Raw genomic sequence first — 22,539 nt, 5'->3', positions numbered from 1 at the left:
ATTTCAGCTATAACATCTGTAAAATCAATTCTTTTCTTTGCCTGCTTCCATACTGTTCTCGTCAATCTATGTAGGGGTAACAATTTAATGTCAGTAGATTTATTCAATTCTAAAAAAAACAATAAACAACCTGTGCCTAAAGAGTGTGCCAAGTGGTTCTCAGAATTCGGTAACTGGGAGTCAGGCATCCAACTACGGATCGCTTTTAGTTGACCTGCTAAATAAAATATAGATGGAAGTCAGGCAGAGATGCTCCTCCCATATCTTTAGGCCTTTGAAGGGTAGATAACCTGAGTTTAGGTTTGGAGTTCCCCCAAATAAATGTGGACAACAAAGAGTTAAGAGATGTGAAGAATTTTTTAGGGACCGGTACTGCACTGTGTTGTAATATATAATTAAATTTAGGGAGTAAGATCATCTTAATTAAGTTAATCCTTCCTGACACTGATAGCGGTAATCTCCCCCACAAGGAAAATTTACATTTAGCGTATTCTATTAAAGGGAGAATATTACTCGAGAGGTCCTCTCTATCAATTCTAACAATCATAATTCCCAAGTATTTGAAACATGACATTACAGGTAAAGGAGATAATGTTTCCAAATCAGCATTCTGAGTAGGCAACAGAGACATAAGAGAAGACTTATCCCAATTTATAAAGAGACCCGAATATTCACTAAATTTATCAATAGTAGATATAACATATGGAGGAGTATCTTTAACCTTGTCCATAAAAATTATCATGTCATCTGCATATAAACCAATTTTATCAGTTCTGTCTGCAATTATAATTCCACTGATATCCTCAGATCATCGTATTCTTATTGCCAATGCTTCAATTGCCAGAGTGAATAGAGCCGGAGTCAAAGGGCATCCCTGGCGAGTTGCCCTTTCCAATGAAAAAGATGTGGAGGATATATTATTTATCACCATCTTAGCTTTGTGGGCCGCGTACAATATTTGAATCCAGGCCTGTAATTTAGGGCTAAAACCAAATTTCTCTAGGCAAGCAAATAAAAACGGCCACTCCAGCGAGTCAAAAGCCTTGGCCGCATCCAATGAAGCCAAGGCCCAATCATTCCCCGGTATCAGAGCTATTGAGCTATTGATTGTACCCTTCTAATGTTAATAGAAGTATTTTTTCCTGGCATAAAGTCTGTTTGGTCTGGGTGGACAACCGATAGTATCACCTTCTTAAGTCTCATGGCTAGAATTTTTGTAAGAATTTTATAATCCACGTTTAATAGTGAAATAGGGCGATATGATCCACACTCCAGAGGATCTTTCCCCTCCTTTTTTAGGACAATAAAATTTGCATCATAAAAGGATTCAGGCAAGGAACCACTTTGCATCGCCTCTGAGAAAGTCTCTAAAAGGTGCGGCATCAAGACCTTTTCTGTATCTATGGTAGAGTTCTAATGGTAGGCCATCAGGGCCAGAAGCTTTACCCAAAGCCATATCTGCCAGGGCTGCATTTATTTCCTCTAAAGTGATATCTGCATCTAAAAGGGATTATTGTGTGACACTTAATTTGGGAAAATCAAAATCTGCCAAATAAGTGAGACATTCCCATTTATTATGAGCACTTTGCGATTTATATAATGATTTATAAAAGTTATGAAAGCCACTTAGAATATCTTCTGCTGCAGTGACTATCTAGCCCCCTAATGTTCGAATCCTAAGAATAGCATTAGAGTCTTTATGTTTGTGGACCATAAAGGCCAACAACTTACTTGATTGGTTCCCCAATTCAAAATATGATTGTCTAGTGAAGAATAGTTATGTTTAGATTTAGTGTCAATGTTTTGGGTATACAGTCTATATGAGTGTAGCCAGTTTACTCTATTCTCATCAAACATATCTGAAACATAAGTCTGTTCAGCTTCCTTTAACCTATGTTCAAACTCAGTATCAACCTATGAAGTCGTTCTCTTGATGTATGAAATAGTGAAGGAGAGGAATCCTCTAAGGTATGTGTAATGCACACGCCCGGGCTGAGTGGTGTGTGCGTGTGTATGTAGTGATACCACTGTGCCATGAACCGGAGAGTGCCTGGAGGGGCGTAACTAAGTATCTGCCCGATCCGACCAAGGTCGCACGACGGCATACGACGCCAGTGCACCAGGGAGGAACCGAGCAGAGGGACCAGGGTCTACTCCAGGTCAGACTCCGGACACGGCTGTTGACCCACACCGGGGAATGCAGGAACAGGCAGACTAGAGCGCAGGCTGGGTAGGGTCCAGTACAGACTGGGAGACAAATTCGAAACCGCGGACGCGGTGGACAAGGCTGAGCAAAGCGAAACTGCAGACGCGGTGGACAAGGCTGAGCAAAGCGAAACCGCAGACGCGGTGGACAAGGCTGAGCAAAGTGAAACCGCAGACGCGGTGGACAGGGCAAAGCAAAGCGAAACCGCAGACGCGGTGAACAGAGCTGAGCAAACGAAACCGCAGACGCGGTGGACAGAGCTGAGCAAAGCGAAACCGCAGATGCAGTGGACAGAGCTGAGAAAGCGAAACCGCAGACGCAGTGGACAGGGCTGAGCAAAGCGAAACCGCAGACGCGGTGGACAGGGCTGAGCAAAGCGAAACTGCAGACGCGGTGGACAGGGCAGAGCAAAGCGAAACCGCAGACGCGGTGGACAGGGCAGAGCAAAGCGAAACCGCAGATGCGGTGGACAGGGCTGAGCAAAGCGAAACCGCAGATGCGGTGGACAGAGCTGAGCAAAGCAAAACCGCAGACGCGGTGGACAGGGCTGAGCAAAGCGAAACCGCAGACGCGGTGGACAGAGCTGAGCAAAGCGAAACCGCAGACGGGGTGGACAGAGCTGAGCAAAGCGAAACCGCAGACGCGGTGGACAGAGCTGAGCAAAGCGAAACCGCAGACGCGGTGGACAGGGCTGAGCAAAGCGAAACCGCAGACGCGGTGGACAGGGCTGAGCAAAGCGAAACTGCAGACGCGGTGGACAGGGCAGAGCAAAGTGAAACCGCAGATGCGGTGGACAGAGCTGAGCAAAGCGAAACTGCAGACGCGGTGGACAGGGTAGAGCAAAGCGAAACCGCAGATGCGGTGGACAGGGCAGAGCAAAGCGAAACCGCAGACGCGGTGGACAGGGCAGAGCAAAGTAAAACCGCAGACGCGGTGGACAGGGCTGAGCAAAGCGAAACCGCAGACGCGGTGGACAGAGCTGAGCAAAGCGAAACCGCAGACGCGGTGGACAGGGCTGAGCAAAGCGAAACCGCAAACGCGGTGGACAGGGCTGAGCAAAGCGAAACCGCAGACGCGGTGGACAGGGCAGAGCAAAGCGAAACCGCAGATGCGGTGGACAGGGCAGAGCAAAGCGAAACCGCAGACGCGGTGGACAGAGCTGAGCAAAGCGAAACCGCAGACGCGGTGGACAGGGCTGAGCAAAGTGAAACCGCAGATGCGGTGGACAGAGCTGAGCAAAGCGAAACCGCAGACACGGTGGACAGGGCTGAGCAAAGCGAAACCGCAGACGCGGTGGACAGGGCTGAGCAAAGCGAAACCGCAGACGCGGTGGACAGGGCTGAGCAAAGCGAAACCGCAGACGCGGTGGACAGAGCTGAGCAAAACGAAACCGCAGACGCGGTGGACAGAGCTGAGCAAAGCGAAACCGCAGATGCGGTGGTCAGGGCTGAGCAAAGCGAAACCGCAGATGCGGTGGACAGAGCTGAGCAAAGCAAAACCGCAGACGCGGTGGACAGGGCTGAGCAAAGCGAAACCGCAGACGCGGTGGACAGAGCTGAGCAAAGCGAAACCGCAGACGGGGTGGACAGAGCTGAGCAAAGCGAAACCGCAGACGCGGTGGACAGAGCTGAGCAAAGCGAAACCGCAGACGCGGTGGACAGGGCTGAGCAAAGCGAAACCGCAGACGCGGTGGACAGGGCTGAGCAAAGCGAAACTGCAGACGCGGTGGACAGGGCAGAGCAAAGTGAAACCGCAGATGCGGTGGACAGGGCAGAGCAAAGCAAAACCGCAGACGCGGTGGACAGGGCAGAGCAAAGCAAAACCGCAGACGCGGTGGACAGGGCTGAGCAAAGCGAAACCGCAGACGCGGTGGACAGAGCTGAGCAAAGCGAAACCGCAGACACGGTGGACAGGGCTGAGCAAAGCGAAACCACAGACGCGGTGGACAGGGCTGAGCAAAGCGAAACCGCAGACGCGGTGGACAGGGCAGAGCAAAGCGAAACCGCAGATGCGGTGGACAGGGCAGAGCAAAGCGAAACCGCAGACGCGGTGGACAGGGCAGAGCAAAGCGAAACCGCAGACGCGGTGGACAGGGCTGAGCAAAGTGAAACCGCAGATGCGGTGGACAGAGCTGAGCAAAGCGAAACTGCAGACGCGGTGGACAGGGTAGAGCAAAGCGAAACCGCAGATGCGGTGGACAGGGCAGAGCAAAGCGAAACCGCAGACGCGGTGGACAGGGCAGAGCAAAGTAAAACCGCAGACGCGGTGGACAGGGCTGAGCAAAGCGAAACCGCAGACGCGGTGGACAGAGCTGAGCAAAGCGAAACCGCAGACGCGGTGGACAGGGCTGAGCAAAGCGAAACCGCAAACGCGGTGGACAGGGCTGAGCAAAGCGAAACCGCAGACGCGGTGGACAGGGCAGAGCAAAGCGAAACCGCAGATGCGGTGGACAGGGCAGAGCAAAGCGAAACCGCAGACGCGGTGGACAGAGCTGAGCAAAGCGAAACCGCAGACGCGGTGGACAGGGCTGAGCAAAGTGAAACCGCAGATGCGGTGGACAGAGCTGAGCAAAGCGAAACCGCAGACACGGTGGACAGGGCTGAGCAAAGCGAAACCGCAGACGCGGTGGACAGGGCTGAGCAAAGCGAAACCGCAGACGCGGTGGACAGGGCTGAGCAAAGCGAAACCGCAGACGCAGTGGACAGAGCTGAGCAAAACGAAACCGCAGACGCGGTGGACAGAGCTGAGCAAAGCGAAACCGCAGACACGGTGGACAGAGCTGAGCAAAGCGAAACCGCAGACGCGGTGGACAGGGCTGAGCAAAGTGAAACCGCAGATGCGGTGGACAGAGCTGAGCAAAGCGAAACCGCAGACACGGTGGACAGGGCTGAGCAAAGCGAAACCGCAGACGCGGTGGACAGGGCTGAGCAAAGCGAAACCGCAGACGCGGAGGACAGGGCTGAGCAAAGCGAAACCGCAGACGCAGTGGACAGAGCTGAGCAAAACGAAACCGCAGACGCGGTGGACAGAGCTGAGCAAAGCGAAACCGCAGACGCGGTGGACAGGGCTGAGCAAAGCGAAACTGCAGACGCGGAGGGGACAGGGCTCTATTCACACGGAACAGACTGGAAGGGAAAGGCAGAACCAGATACACACAGGATACTTGAAATGAAGTACAGAGTGGACTCCAAACTCACAAACGGGAGTACATAGACAACGAGTAGGAGATAGGTACGGGATCAGATTCTGCAAGAAAAGGGAAGGTACGGACATAGAGAAAAACAGATAACAGGCTAGAAGAGTATACAAACAAGAGCAGGCAAGATACAGGAACGGGTCTAGGTACGCGGCCCCTAGAAGGCGTAAAGAACTGGCTAGGAGCGTGTTCACACTGGCCTGGAAATACAGCCTCCAGAATAGGCAGAAGACAACAGGCTAGAGAGCGTGTACAGACTGCAGGTTAGAGTACACAGGTAGGACACAGTACAGACACAGGAACAAATACTGCAAGACAGGTAACATACACAGGACCTGGCATGTCAGAGACAAAAAACCAACTGACAGGGCAAGATGCTCAGGCATGGGTTAATTGGAGCAGCTGGTTTAAATACCAGGTGACAGACAGCAATAGGCTGAGGACGCACAAGGGGTGTGCCTGCAGCAGGTACAAGAAACAGGAAGTGATCGGGCACCGCCCTTAAGCAGCAGAAACAGAGACAAACAAACAGCATGAAGGGAAGCCAGAGAGACATTCTGAATTGGAGATCAAGTGCGCTCTCTTGCACAGTGGGAGATGGACCACTATGCAAGGACGCCGCCAGGTATGTTACAGTATGTCTTTAGTGTATCCCAAAAAATCTTAAAGTTCCTTGGCATCAGATGTACTTCCACAAAACAGTCTATTTGATCCGGTATTCTATCATCAGGACCAATTAATTTTAACCAAAAGGGATTAAGTTTCCATGTGGGTCTGTCTCGTACCTGGTCAAATTTAAGTGTTAGTATCACCGGACTATGGTCTGAGATCCTTCTTACCCCATGCTCAATACTATCTACCCACGTTGCGGTATTACTAGAACTGAAAATATAATCTAACCGTGATAACGTAGATTTGGTTGAGGAGTGACATGTGTATTTTTTAGTTCCGAGGTGATGCAATCTCCACAAGTCTATCCAACCAATACTCTCCATATAGGTTGAAAACAAATTAAAATATGGTGTTATTGTCGTTCTGGTGTTGTCACCAATTCTCAATCTGTCTAAATTTTCGTCCATAATTAGGTTGAAATCCCCCATACACAAGACCTGAGAATCCGGGTGGTTTAGTGCGAAGTTTACTGCCTTTTGGACAATTATTAGATTAGCAGGAGGTGGGTTATATATACATAGTATTACGTACTCTCTGGAGTCAATTCTAGCATTTATAAAAACAAATCTTCCCTCTGAATCTCTGCGGGCCTCCCTAACCTCCCAACTAATGGTCTTGTGGATTAAAAGCAAAACTCCTCTTGAATAGCTTGTATGCTAAAAGTGTATTGACCATTGCACTCAGGGTTTATTTAGCCACCTAGCTGAATCTCTAGTGAGGTGTGTTTCGACCAAAGCCAGGATATGTGGCTGGTAATTTTTGATTTGCGAGAATACTTTAACTCTCTTCTTAGGGGATTTAAGACCACTTATATTCCATGTCATACATTTCAGTTGCGACGCCATTTACCTACTATAAGAAGATGGAAACAAATATGAGGAGTAGAAACAAAAGGCCATTACACTATTACTGCTCATATTCATTATTTCCCGTTTGACGTATCCCAAAATTTCCATCCAATTTATATATTTATGGGGCTCACCAGGTTGATCTATCGCCCACGTGACATTTTTTGATCGCTTTCTGTTCCGATTTTTGGGAGGCAGAATAAACAAAAAAACAGCAATTCTGGAATTGTTTTTATGGGTTTTTTTTAATGCTGTTCCGCGTGTGGTAAAATTGATAAGGTAGCTTTATTCTTCGGGTCAGTACGTTTACAGCGGTACCGCATTTATATTGTTTTTCTATGTTTTGGCGCTTTTACACAATAAAAGCTAATTTACACAAAAAAATATTTTTTTGCATCTCTTTATTCTGAGAGCTATAACTTTTTTATTTTTCGGCTGATGGAGCTCTATGGTGGCTTGTTTTTTTGCGGGACAAGATGACATTTTCAGTGGTACCATTTTTATTTATATTCGTCTTTTTGATCGCGTGTTATTCCATTTTTTGTTTGGCGGTATGATGATAAAGCATTGTTTTTTGCTTCGTTTTTTTTTTTTTTTTTTTACCGTGTTCACTAAAGGGGTTAACTAGTGGGACAGTTTTATAGGTCAGGCCGTTCCGGATGTGGTGATGCCAAATATGTGTACTTTTATTGTTGTTTTTTTTTTCATAATACTATTTATTGATGGGTACATTATATTTTTATTTTTGGTGGATTATTATTATTTTTTTTAGATTTTTACAATTTTTTTTTTCCATTTTTTAACACTTTTTGGACTTTTATACTTTGTCCCACTATGGGACTTTCACTTTTTACATTCTGAAAGCCTGTATAGCATATGGATGCAGAAGATACTTTAGTCATGCACTGAGCATGACCAAAGTATCTTCCTGCTATCTGGTGACCCGGATGTTGTCATGACGACATCGGGTCATCATGACAACATCCGGGAAGCCGTGACAGACAGCGCTGGAGGCCAGGAGAGGAGATGAGTATCGCGATTACCTCCCCTTGCCCCCGCAATGCTGCGATCGACTTTGATCGCAGCATTGAGGAGGTTAATATGCCGGGAGTGGTGCGGGACCGCTCCCAGCACATAGCAATGGGTGTCAGCTGTGACAATCAGCTGACACCCGGCAGCGATCGCACCCGCACAGCGTGTGTGCGGGTGAAATCAACAGGGCGTACTAATACATACCTGGCTCTTAAAGCCCTGGGCGCAGATGCGTATTAGTATGCCTTGGGCTGTAAAGGGGTTAATGCATACATTATCCATTTGTTCTCGCTTTTATGAGGCCAGCTCTAAAATGCTTTCTTGGTGGTATATGGTCCCAACTCGTCAACATTCTATTTTCACAGAAGCTAGTCCCATGTGGTGGAGATGTGAGGAAGAGCAAGGTGACCTGTTACACATTTTTTGTTCTCTTCCCTTTTTGGGAAAAAGTATAACGAGTGATATATAAAATCACAGATTTCTAACCTAAATCCAGTTTTCGTCCTCCATCACTGCGACATCCCCTTAAAATTATATAAGCTGTGACGACACAGCATTTAATTTTAATTATGCCAGATGTATATTTTCAGTAGGTCAAGAAACAGAGTATTGGTCATATGAGTCTGAAAGTTGTCTCTTGAATTAATGTGTTTTTCTTAGGTAGGTCAAGAAACATAGACTATTGTCTAAATGTTAACTCTTGAATTGATGTTTGTGAATTACTGAATGGCTGCTATTTAACTCTTATATCAGCTCTTACAGTTTATTGTACTGCTATTCTTTGGAAACAGGAATGCAGGGTCACTGAACAATCAATGTTTGCTAATATGTTGATTACCCATTGTATAAGTCCATGTAACTTGTTGACCTGCAAAACAGTGGAGGACAAACTAGGCAGATTAATTAAATACTCAAACAATGAGAGTTAATCTTATCCCACTCCCCACCCCCCGACCTGTGGATAATGACATGAACCACAGATGTAGGTATAAAAAGGGATTTCTATCCTTCTGCAAGAGAAAGAGACTATACAAAACAACAGCCAGGTTGGGATCCTCCAATCATCTGGTCACATGGAGACATTTGGGAAAGCCAGGTTGGGACACTCTGGTCACCTGGCCCCATGAAGACATTTGGGGAAGCCAGGTTTGGATCCTCTGGTAACCTGACCCAATGGAGATGTTTGGAGAAGTCAGATTGGGACCCTCTGGTCACCTGGTAACATACCTCAATAGACTGCTACCTCCTCGCTGTGGGTGCCCGACAAAAGCAGGGTGCCACTGGTGGGGGTAGTCGGCCCTGGAAGCCCCAGAGTTGCATCTGCTCTAATCCCAGTGAGTCAGCGGAAGGGTGAGACTCTGTAATTTTCACCATCTTGTGTATTTGCTGGGGTTGTTCTATATATGCTATTGTCTGTTGGTGGTTCAATAAAGTATTGCCAAACTGTTTTACCCTCACTCTGTGTTGTCTGAGTAGTATTATGACCATGGGAAAAGAGTTCAGTCGGATGAGCCCTGGTTCATATTGTCTCGAGCCAGCGGACAAGGCATTTGATAATAAAACACGCAATCACGACTGTAAAAGGACTCTTCCCCGTAATAAATCATTTTCTGCAATTCCTTTTCTGTCTCATAACATAGAAGTATGTTTGTCAGCCAGTAGATGGCAGCATAGCTCTATATGAAGATGTGACCTACTAATGTACTCCACATAAAGTTCTAGCTAGGATGTAAAAAGAACTTTTATTAACTCCCTGTGACTCAACTAGAATTCCATGAAGAATTCGGTTTTACACTGCACTAAAAGTCTCCACCTAATTCTATTTCAATACACTTAACTGTATGCAATTATCTTTCTAAATTTACAATATGCGCAGCGCTGAGATGCTGGTACATCTCAGCCCTTCAGTTATCAGTATAAGCAGAGACCACTTCATTTGAGAATTACCAAAGTGGTCCACAGAGAAATACATCTCATTGCAAAACTGTATATACAAATACTTGAAACATATAGATGAAATTTGAAAAACTTCCCAAGAGAAAATATATTTCGAAATCCCAACCCAACAGAATTGCAAGTAGAAGCCTGACATTAAAAGCCTGCACCTCGATGCTCAAATGTGTGCAGTTAATAGAATTACCATCAAAATTTAGGAATTTGATTTCTTGTAACTGTGATGACTCCTCATACAGATGTCACTAACATACATTAATATATTCTATATGAATACATGAGTTAATGAGTAGAGATGAGCGTTGTTCTACTCGAACTGTTCGCCAATCTCAAATTCGAGCTGTTTTGGGCGGTGTTCGAGCCGGTCGGCGAACACGAACAATTTGAGAAAAATTCGGCTGTTCGAGGTTATGTTCGATAACTGTTCGTGCACCAAAATCATAACTGGATTTTTTCTCAGTAATGATGAAAATTAATGTTAATACGCAGTTTGAGTGTACAGCGGGGCGGGGGGAGGGGCAGGGGATGGATCTCTGCAGGAACAATGAAGATCTCCATTTTTTTTTCTCTTTCCCGCATTTGCAGTGGGGAGGTGCAATCTGTCAGCCTATCAGCAGCGCACACACGGAGCGAAGTGCTTTTTTTCACACAAGCAAGGGCATGTGTGATTGGCAGTGTATGTCACATGTCCTTGCCCTATAAGACCAAGCCATTTTCCCCGTCGCCACCATTTTCTCACTGCTGCAGCTGTGTGTTAGACGGCACCGCTGTTGCTGTGTGCGCTATACCTTGTTAATTTCAAGCCAATTTTCGCACAAATATACAGATAGCTTGGGAGTAGGGAATAGTTGTGATTGCAGTCCTTTTAAGGACTAGGTTACAGCATTTCCTACGACTTTTATCAGGCAGGTCTGTGCTCTTAAATAGATAGATTGTGGGAGTAAAGACTAATTGTAATTGGAGTCCTTTTCAGGACTAGGTTACATCAGTTCCTATCAGTTTTTGCCAGGCAGGTCTGTGCCAGTGCTGTGCAAGTTTTTTTCACAGCATTTGGCTGAATCTAGCAAAGCTAATCCTTTTTGGCCTATTGCAGAGTGTGTTAGTCAGTGGAGTAGCCTATCTGTGTTGCAAGATATACCACCTGTGTATAGAATACCAATTTTTTTACTGCACCTAGTGAAGTAAAATCTTTTGGGCATAGCATCATTCTATTAGTCCATCTATACTGACCTCCATCAGGTTGCAAACTGAATATAATTTTTTTCTGCATCTAGCTCTGAAAAAATATTTGGGCTTCTAGCAGTGTGTGGGACTTGGTCTTTTAGTCCATCTATACTGACCTCCATCAGGTTGCAAATTAAAAATAATTTTTTTCTTCATTTAGCTCTGAAAAAATATTTGGGCTTCTAGCAGTGTGTGGGACTTGTTCTATTAGTCCTTCTATACTGACCTCCAGCAGGTTGCAAATTGAATATAATTTTTTTCTGCATCTAGCTCTGAAAAAATATTTGGGCTTCTAGCGGTGTGTGGGACTTGGTCTATTAGTCCATCTATACTGACCTCCATCAGGTTGCAAATTAAAAATAATTTTTTTCTGCATCTAGCTCTGAAAAAATATTTGGGCTTCTAGCAGTGTGTGGGACTTGGTCTATTAGTCCATCTATACTGACCTCCATCAGGTTGCAAATTAAAAATAATTTTTTTCTTCATTTATCTCTGAAAAAATATTTGGGCTTCTAGCAGCGTGTGGGACTTGTTCTATTAGTCCATCTATACTGACCTCCATCAGGTTGCAAATTAAAAATAATTTTTTTCTGCATCTAGCTCTGAAAAAATATTTGGGCTTCTAGCAGTGTGTGGGACTTGGTCTATTAGTCCATCTATACTGACCTCCATCAGGTTGCAAATTAAAAATAATTTTTTTCTGCATCTAGCTCTGAAAAAATATTTGGGCTTCTAGCAGTGTGTGGGACTTGGTCTATTAGTCCATCTATACTGACCTCCATCAGGTTGCAAATTGAATAAAAAAAAATTTCTGCATCTAGCTCTGAAAAAATATTTGGGCTTCTAGCGGTGTGTGGGACTTGGTCTATTAGTCCATCTATACTGACCTCCATCAGGTTGTAAATTAAAAATAATTTTTTTCTGCATCTAGCTCTGAAAAAATATTTGGGCTTCTAGCAGTGTGTGGGACTTGGTCTATTAGTCCATCTATACTGACCTCCATCAGGTTGCAAATTAAAAATAATTTTTTTCTTCATTTAGCTCTGAAAAAATATTTGGGCTTCTAGCAGTGTGTGGGACTTGTTCTATTAGTCCTTCTATACTGACGTCCATCAGGTTGCAAATTGAATATAATTTTTTTCTGCATCTAGCTCTGAAAAAATATTTGGGCTTCTAGCGGTGTGTGGGACTTGGTCTATTAGTCCATCTATACTGACCTCCATCAGGTTGCAAATTAAAAATAATTTTTTTCTGCATCTAGCTCTGAAAAAATATTTGGGCTTCTAGCAGTGTGTGGGACTTGGTCTATTAGTCCATCTATACTGACCTCCATCAGGTTGCAAATTAAAAATAATTTTTTTCTGCATCTAGCTCTGAAAAAATATTTGGGCTTCTAGCAGTGTGTGGGACTTGGTCTATTAGTCCATCTATACTGACCTCCATCAGGTTGCAAATTAAAAATAATTTTTTTCTTCATTTAGCTCTGAAAAAATATTTGGGCTTCTAGCAGTGTGTGGGACTTGTTCTATTAGTCCTTCTATACTGACGTCCATCAGGTTGCAAATTGAATATAATTTTTTTCTGCATCTAGCTCTGAAAAAATATTTGGGCTTCTAGCGGTGTGTGGGACTTGGTCTATTAGTCCATCTATACTGACCTCCATCAGGTTGCAAATTAAAAATAATTTTTTTCTGCATCTAGCTCTGAAAAAATATTTGGGCTTCTAGCAGTGTGTGGGACTTGGTCTATTAGTCCATCTATACTGACCTCCATCAGGTTGCAAATTAAAAATAATTTTTTTCTGCATCTAGCTCTGAAAAAATATTTGGGCTTCTAGCAGTGTGTGGGACTTGGTCTATTAGTCCATCTATACTGACCTCCATCAGGTTGCAAATTAAAAATAATTTTTTTCTGCATCTAACCCAGCCAATAGTTTTGGCCTAATACCACAGTTTGGCCACTCAGCTCTGCTCGGTTACCATCCATTGTTTTTTTGTGCAAACAACTCCAGAGTTGTGAATTAGTTAACTACCAAAATGAGTGGAAAAAGGCCTGCTGCTGGTGGAAAGGGGAATAGGCGTGTTGGGAAGGGGAAAAAAGGTTGTGTCCGTGGGGTAGGTGCAAAAGAAAGACCATCTTCCAGCCAAACTAAAATGTCTACTTCTTTTAGCGGACAATGTGATAAGATCCCTTTCTTACGGCCACGCCAATCGCTACAAATTCCAGATGAGGCACAAAAACAGCAGGTGCTTCAACGGATATCAAGTGCTCCTTTAAGTGGGCTCTCCTCCACATCAACTTCAACATCACAAATACTCCAGTCCTCAAAGGTGTCACCCAAATCGCACTTGCTTCCTCACAGCTCCCAAATCTCCAGCTGCCCGTCTGAGTATGAGGTAGAACAGATGGTTGAGTCTGCAGAGCTGTTTACTCATACTATAGCCTGGGAATCAGAGGTCGACTCCAGCGCTTCTGTGAATCCAGACGAGGAAATGATCTGCACTGATGCCCAGAATCTTTATGAGTCGGATCCAGGACCAGACGCAGAAGGTTCTGACCATAATGTAGACCCTCATTCCCAAACTGTAACTCCTGTTGGTGGAGACAATGAGGAAGACGATGATAAGACTCAAATACCTGATTGGAGCGACAACTTTAGTTTTTTGTCAGGGCAGGAACAGGTTGGCTCTGAGGACGACGGGTGTGATAACGCACAGGGTGATGATGATGAGGTCGGAGATCCCACTTACTGTCAACCCACAGTCAGCCAAGAGATGAGGTCAGCAGAGGAGGTGGAGGAAGATGCTAGTGACGACGAGGTCAGGTTGCGCCTTCCTGGACAGAGACGTAGTACTGGAAGCACGTCAACAACTGCATCCTCAAACACAACTCTGCCTCTCACCACAAGTCGTGGTGGCTCTTCAGGTCGCATGGGTGCTAAGCCTTGCATAGCCTGGGCATTTTTTCAGATCGATAAAGATGACCCAACTCGTGTTATCTGTAACATTTGTCAGCAAAAGCTAAGTAGAGGCCAAAAAATACATAGTTTGAGTACTTCATGCATGAACCGGCACATGGACATGAAGCATAAGTTTCAGTGGGAAGCTCAGTGTGCTACAATGCGGTCTAGCCGGCCGGGCCAACCACCGTCTGCCATATCTTGTGCATCCGCGGCCTCTTCATCCTCTGTGACTTGGGGGGACAGCAGTCACACCTGTTTTGGGGCGCAGACCTGCCACCTCTTTACCCGCAACAGCCAGCGTGATTGGCAGGTCATCATTTTCTTTGGAGGTGGTAACACCAGCTGGTCTTGAGCGCTGTCCGACATCGATAGCACCACCTTTGGATCAAGGCAACCTAACATGTCCGCCTGCATCTTCCTCACAGACCGGCAGTTTGCCGGGGACACCCTTATCAACCCCGTCTAAGCACAATAGCCAGCCCTCGGTCCCTCAGATGTGGACAAGTAAAAGACCATTTCCTCCTAGCCATGAGAAAGCTAAGAGGTTGAATTTCACCATCTGCAAGCTCTTGGCTACAGAAATGCTGCCTTTCCGCCTGGTGGACACAGAGGATTTTCGAGACCTTATGTCCGTCGCAGTGCCCCAGTACCAGATGCCCAGTCGGCACTACTTCTCAAAGAAAGGTGTGCCTGCGCTCCACCAGCATGTCGCACACAACATCACCGCTTCTTTGAGAAACTCTGTGTGTGACAGGGTGCATTTCACCACAGACACTTGGACGAGTAGGCATGGACAGGGGCGTTACATGTCGCTGACTGGGCACTGGGTAACTATGGTGACAGCAGGACAAGGGGCTGCTGTCCAAGTCTTGCCGTCCCCACGAGTTGTGCCTCAATCCTCTTTATGTCATTTTTCCTCCACTGCTTCTGCCTCCTCAACCTCATCTCGGTCTTCCACCTGCACCCAAAGCCTGTCTGGTCATGCCACAAGCTTTCTAACTGCGCAGAAGGGATCCTGCACACCTCCTTACTATGCTGGCAGTAGGGCTCAACGTCATCAGGCGGTTTTTACATTGAAATGTCTGGGAAATGTGAGTCACACAGCTGAGGAGTTGTGGTCAGCTCTGGAGAACCAATTTCATGAATGGTTGTCTCCACTGGACCTGAAACCAGGGAAGGCCGTGTGCGACAATGCTGCAAACCTGGGTGCGGCCCTTCGCCGGGGCAATGTCACACACGTGCCTTGTATGGCTCACGTGTTGAACCTGGTTGTCCAGCAATTTTTAGCCCACTATCCCAGACTAGATGGCCTTCTGCAGAGGGCACGGTCGCTGTGTGCTCACTTCCGCCGTTCGCATCCCGCAGCTCAGCGACTTACATCTCTACAGAAGTCGTTGGGCCTGCCACTTCACCGGCTAAAATGCGATGTGCCTACCCGGTGGAATTCAACTCTGCACATGTTGCAGCGACTGTGGCAGCACCGACAAGCCCTGGTGCAATACGTTCTGACGTATAGCCTGGGCCAACGAGATTCAGAGGTGGGGCAAATCACGCTGGAGGAGTGGTCTCAGATCAGGGACCTATGCACCCTTCTGCACAGTTTTGAAATGGCGACGAAGATGTTTAGTGCTGACGATGCCATTATCAGCATGACTATTCCGGTGATTTACATGCTGGAGCACATGTTAAACAGAATTCGGAGTCAGGTGGTGGCACAAGAGGAGGTGGAGGAAGTAGAGGAGGAGGAGTTGTATGCGGAAGGGCTAACATCTGCAAGGTCCAGACGGTCGGCAGCACCAGGGCGGCAGGCATGTGAGGGTGGGGGAGATGATTTTACCAGGGCGCATGGTAGCAGCCAAACTAGTGAGGAAGGTGCAGGAGCCCAGGAAGAAGTGGAGGACGAACTGATGGAAGACTCATCAGATGAGGGAGACCTTGATCACATTTCTGTTGTGCGAGGTTGGGGGGAGAGGACAGAGGAAGGAAGCATGATTGTTACCTCGCCACCAACACAACAGGGACTTGGTGCTCCTGGATGCGCAACACACATGAGTGCCTTCTTGCTGCACTACCTGCAACATGACCCTCGAATTGTGAGAATTAGAAATAATCCTGACTACTGGGTTGCCACACTGTTAGATCCCCGGTACAAAAGTAAATTTGCAGAAATTATTCCTGCCATAGAAAGGGATGCACGCATGCAGGAGTATCAGCAGAGACTGTTGCAGAATCTTACATGTGCTTTTCCACAAAATACCAGTGGTGCACGTAGTGAATCTCACAGTTCCAACTTGCCAACCGTGGGACCGTCAAGTGTTCAGCACTCAAACCGTAACAGAACCACAGTATCTGCTGGTAACATCAATTTTGCGGAATCATTTCACCACTTTTTTAGCCCATCCTTTGCAAGGCCACAGGAGACAAGAAGTCTGACACATAGTCAACGCCTAGAGACGATGGTACAGGAGTATCTCCAAGTAAACATTGAAGCCACGACTGTGTCACTGGACCCTTGCTCTTTTTGGGCTTCCAATCTGGATAAATGGCCGGAGCTAGCCACTTACGCCTTGGAGATCTTGTCATGCCCCGCAGCCAGCGTTCTGTCTGAACGTGTGTTCAGCGCTGCTGGTGGTGTGCTGACAGATAAGCGCACGCGGCTCTCCACTGATAATGTAGACAGACTCACGTTCATAAAGATGAACAAATCATGGATCCGAAACGACTTTTCTACCCCTGTGTCATCCTGGGGAGAGTAAAAGCTTGATGATTGGTTAAAATCACCCTACCAACCGTTTTAAGCTTTCAAATTACTAATCATGTTTATCTGTATCTTGACTGGAAAATAATTTGGGCTTTGTAGCAGTGTGCAGCACTGATCCTATTAGGCCATCTATAATAAGCTTCACCAGATTTAAAATTAAAAATAATTTTTAGCTGCATCTAGCCCGGAAAATAATTTTGGGGCTCCGAGATGCGCAAGACACATAAGTGCCTTCTTGCTGCACTACCTGCAGCATGACCCTCATATTGTCAGAATTCGAAGTAATCATGACTACTGGGTTGCCACACTCTTAGATCCCCCAAACTTTTCGATCAACCTTTTCATTTTAATAAAGACCAAAAAAATGGTCATTTTTGAAATTATAAGCATTAGCAGGTTGTTAGAAACTGAAATCAAACAGTTTTCAACTCAAAACTTTATTCTAGGTGATGTTACATTTTCACATAGGACCCCTTGTTCGAAAGGAGCTTCTGAACTCTCTCGTCCATTGAATTTGTCAGGTTTTGGATGGTTTCTGCTTCAATTGTTTTGCATGAGGACAGAATACCCTCCCAGAGCTGTTGCTTAGATGTGAACTGCCTCCCGCCATCATAGACACTCCTTTTAATGATGCTCCAAAGGTTCTGAATGGGGTAGAGGTCAGGGGAGCATGGGGGTCACACCATAAGTTTGTCCCCTTTTATGCCCATATCAGCCAGAGATGCAGATGTTTTATGTGCAGCATGAGATGGTGCATTATCATGCAGAAAAATGATCTTGCTGTGAAATACACGGTTCTTCTTCTTGAACCATGGCAGGAAGTGCTGTTTGAGAAAATCCACATACATTATGGAGTTCATCTTTAGCGCCTTCAGGGATCCTAAAGGGGCCGACAATCTCTCTCCCCATGATTCCAGCCCAAAACATTACTCCACCTCCTCCTTGTTGGCGCTGTAGCCGTGTTTGCGTGGGGTGTCCATCAACCAGCCATCCTCCACTCCATTCATCTGGACCATCGAGCGCTGCACGGCACTCATCCGTGAACAAAACAGTTTTGAAATCAGTCTTCATGTAATGTTTGGCCCACTGGAGCCGTTTCTGCTTGTGTGAAGTGGATAGAGGAGGTCGACAGGATGGCGTATGCACAGCTGCAAACCTCTGAAGGACCCTGCATCTTGTTGTTCGGGGGACGTTGGAGGCACAAGCAGCTTCAAAAACTTGTCTGCTGCTATGACAAGGCTTTTTTGCCGCTGCTCTTTCAACCTGACGTAATTGCCTGTAGGAAAGAGTCCTCAATTTGCCCTTATCAGCACGCACACGTGTGTACTGTGAATCAGCTACATACTTCTTGATTGCCAAGACACTTCATCCTGATCATCGCACAATGTTGATTGTAGTCATGCCTTGACCTAAACACTCCACAATTTGTTGCTTCTCAGCAGCCGACACATCCTTTTTCTTTCCCATTTTGGCAGAAAATGTAGGCTGCTTAATAATGTGAGAGAGCCTTCTTAAGTAGTCTTGCCTTTCATTGGACACACCTGCCAAACTAATTAGCACAGGTGTCTGCAATTGCTTACAGTGATATAAAGAGCCCTGACACACATCACCATCAATGAGTTTAACTGACAAACAAACAAATTCTTCCCTTATCACTCCTAAACACTTTTTGCATAATAATTTGGAACGCGGTGTACATGTGCTTTTCCACAAAACACCAGTGGTTCACGTAGTGAATCTTACAGTTCTAACTTGCCAACCGTGGTCTGTATGGAATTGTTCAATAAAGGGCCCAAAATTAAGATAACATAGATGGGAGAGGTCTCTATGAATAGGAATTCCTAAGTATTTGATACCCTGTGAGGGCCAGGCAAAGGGAAAGTTGAACTGGATGGAATCCTATATGGATTTAGGGAGGGAGACATCGAGGGCCTCAGACTTCGCTGCATTGATTTTAAAATTTTACCATGTAACAAAGTGATCTATTTCAGCCATAACAGCAGGGATGGCTATATGTGATTGAGTGATATATACTAGGACATCATCAGCAAATAGAGAGCACTTGTACTCGGTGCCTCCCACCTCAATCCACCTAATATTGGGGTTATGGCGAATTGATGAGAGCAGGTGCTCCGTCACTAGGATGTATAAGAGAGGGGACAGAGGACATCCCTGCCTTGTCCCATTGGTGATTGTGAAAGGTGATGAAAATGTTCTGACGCACCCCCTGGGCCTTGGGACACCCGGAGCCGGACCCTTTTTGGTGGATGCTTGTGGTTGTAGTCTTCGTGGCGGCGATCCGGTTCCGTGGCTCAGGGCGGTCAAACCAGTGGCGGAACTATTTATGTGGTTTTGATGTTTAAATGTCCGACTACGCCACCCGTGGATTGCGGTCAGAGTGAACCGCCGCTACAGGGCAGACCGCTAAGGCTGGTGTTGTGGGTGCAGCAGAGCGTAGCATAACTCCCCACGGGAGGAGTATAGCCTCAGGGCAGTGTATGCGGAGGATGGGGGTGATGGTGCAGGGCAGCAGCAGTAACGACACGGAGTCAGTGATGCAGTTCAGGGCCTTTACTCACAGTTCTTATTATCCAGACCACGTCTGCAGGTAACGGCTGCCCACGTCGTACTGTGCTCACCAGGTGAGGGGCTCAGACAACTCCCAGATAACTTTGGAGCACTTCACAGGACCCCCTTTGTGTGTCCTTTGTCTGGCCTTTCTTACCAACACTTCTGTCCGGCTGCCTCGGGCCTCCTCTTGGTAAACTTGGCGCCAGTTTCCCTGACCCTATGTGGTGCCTTCCTAGCGGGTGGAGCAAGGGGCTGCGCCACATAAAATGTCAGAGCCTCCGGTTTCTAGCTGAGGGTCGTTTCCTGCCTCCACTAGTTCGGGGACCGGTCTCCCCCTTTGGCCTGACCCCTCCACGCAGGTGGATTCGGGCGTGCGGTGGCGACTCGCCCGTCCGCACCCCTGGGATCCCTTCATTCCTCGTTGATTTTGGCTATAAAAGGGTCCCCTAGACCCCTACCCCAAGCTTTTTAAGAGAATCATATATGGCGTGCCAGGAGACTCTATGGAATGCTTTCTCAGCATCCAACGAGAGTATCTACTTACAAATTTTTAACTGCATCTAGCCCAGGAAATACTTTGTGCCTAGTAGCAGTGTCTGCTAGTCAGCGGATTATCCCGGCTGTTAAGCAAGCTACACCACCTGTAGTTTGGACACTTAATTTTTTCAAAGGAAATGCTTCGGGACCACGGGATACTTAGTGAAGAGCATCAGGAGGCACCCCAAGGCATAGGGGCTGGGACTGGCACTAGGATGCCTTGCGGTGGACAGCCGAGCTCGATCCTTATAAAAGCTTTTTAACTGCAGCAGCTTTAGTGGACGCTACTGGAGCTGGAATTACGCGGCTGCTGGCATGAGACTTGCCCTCCAATAGATCCTTGTAAATGGATTTAAAGTGTATTCATTCAAATTAGAGGGACAATTTAAATTAAAAAGCTTAGAGCTGCCTCCACCACAGGGGGGCTCTCTCGACCCACCAGCGGACAGGCACCAGTATTGGGAGAGGGGGGCTGGCCGTCAGGGTTCACCGCGGCTCTGGCACAAACCCGGCGACACGGAGGTGGCACGGGCAGGAGCGGACTGGCCGTCTCGGCTTCTCACTTTTTGGATTTTAGAAGGGCATGACATGCCTATATCTGTGTCTCCCCCTCCTTTTACTCCTCCACCTCTTTTCTTTTCGCATGACTATATGTACTTGTCACTTTTCCATGTGTTAGTTGTGTCTTCTGAGCAGTTTGTCAGCTTTTGGACACCTTTGAAGGTGTTTTCTATGTGTTTCTATGTGTTTTTGTTTGCCTGCCATTGGTTTTAACGGTGTTCGAAGGTGTTCGACGAACAGTTCGACGAACAGTTCGGCGAACACACGGGTGTTCGACGAACCGAACCGAACTCGAACACTACGGGGGTGGCTCAACACTATTAATGAGCTATGGAAATGAATTATTTCTACTTTAACATTAAAGTCTAACTATTGCTTTGATTACTTGTTTTTCTTCATCTGTCCCACTGTATGGATGCTAACATTCCTGTCAAATAATCCAGTGCACGCCACAAGCTTAGCTGTCTTAGTCCTGTACATTAAAGCAGATATATCACCAGATTTGACAACAGGGGAAGAAAAAGCTAACAAGAAAGCATGTGCAAACCTACTGTATAAGTAGAAAAGTAAATGTTATTGGCACAGTAATACTCCAAATTTAGAAACAATTAAAACCATAACGTCCCCATCCACATACGATGGTAATATAGACCAATGTGTAGAAGTCTGGGCACAAAGTTAATATTTACTCCAAAAATGAATATGATGAGCATATGAAAGTTAATTACTATAACCAGGTATGAATCCCATATAGTAATGTACATTAGTATAACCAGGTATAAGTCCCATACAAATGCCATTAAAGGGGAACAGCACCCAACTAAATATAGGAAGCAATAATATAATCATGGATGTGTCCTTCTTTCCGAAGCCTCTATAGACTAAGCATGTGCAAAGCATCTGCATAATCTGGCTGTAGACAGAAAGACACATGCGCATCCCAGATATGGATGAGGAGTGTGGCGCCGGAGATCACGGTATGCGTAGGCACTGAATGCATACCGTGATGTCCTGCACCATAAACACATACCGTCAATGTACGGGCCTGTCATCTCTGGAGAGGTCGGGGGGAGGAGTGTGGGGCCAGAATCAGCGCCTGTGCATAGCGTGATATCCGGCGCCCTTTTAAGGAAGACAAATTTGCACAGTGTCTTTAACAAAATGGTGCCAGACAGCCCGGTATGCGCATGCACTTACTCCGGCGCCATTTTGTTGAATGCACTCTGCACATTTGTCTTCAATAAAATGGCGCCGAATATCAAGCTATGCACAGGCGCTGATTCTGGCACCATTTTAGTAAAATAATGCAGGCTACTCACTGCAGGGGAGTGGTGGAAAGGTGAGTAGGAGTGATTTGTTTTTATATCTATGGATGGATGGATGGATGAGGGAGCATATACCAGGATGGGGGACCAGGACGGGGGATCAGGATGAAGGAGAAAATACCAGGATGGGGGACCAGCATGGGGGAGCATATAACAGGATGGGGGATCAAGATGGTGGGAAGCATATACCAGGATGGGGGAGCATATACCAGGATGGGGCAGCATAAACCAGGAAGGGGGAGCATATACCAGGATGGGGGAGCATATACCAGAATGGGGACCAGGATGGGGGAGCATATAGTGCGTATACCAGGCTGGGGGACCAAGATTGGGGAGCGTATACTAGGATGGGGGACCAGGATTGGGGAGCGTGTACCAGAATGGAGGATCAGGATGGGGGAACATATACGAGGAAGGTGGGCATATACCAGGATGTGGGAGCATATACCAGGATGGGGAACCATATTCCAGGATGGGGACCAGGATGGGGGAGCATATACCAGGACAGAGGACCAGGATGGGGGAGCATATACCAGGATGGAGGACCAGGCTTGGGGAGCAGATGCCAGGATTGGGGACCAGGATGAGGGAACAGATGCCAGGATGGGTGAGCATATACGAGGAAGGGCGAGCATATACCAGGACAGGGGACCAGGATGGGGGAGCATATACCAGGATGGGGGAGCATAGA

Source organism: Phyllobates terribilis, unplaced genomic scaffold (assembly GCF_046119375.1).
Source record: "Phyllobates terribilis strain yellow unplaced genomic scaffold, ASM4611937v1 Scaffold_10__3_contigs__length_209671492, whole genome shotgun sequence".
Classification (NCBI taxonomy): Eukaryota; Metazoa; Chordata; class Amphibia; order Anura; family Dendrobatidae; genus Phyllobates; species Phyllobates terribilis.
Note: the sequence above shows the minus strand (reverse complement) of the source record.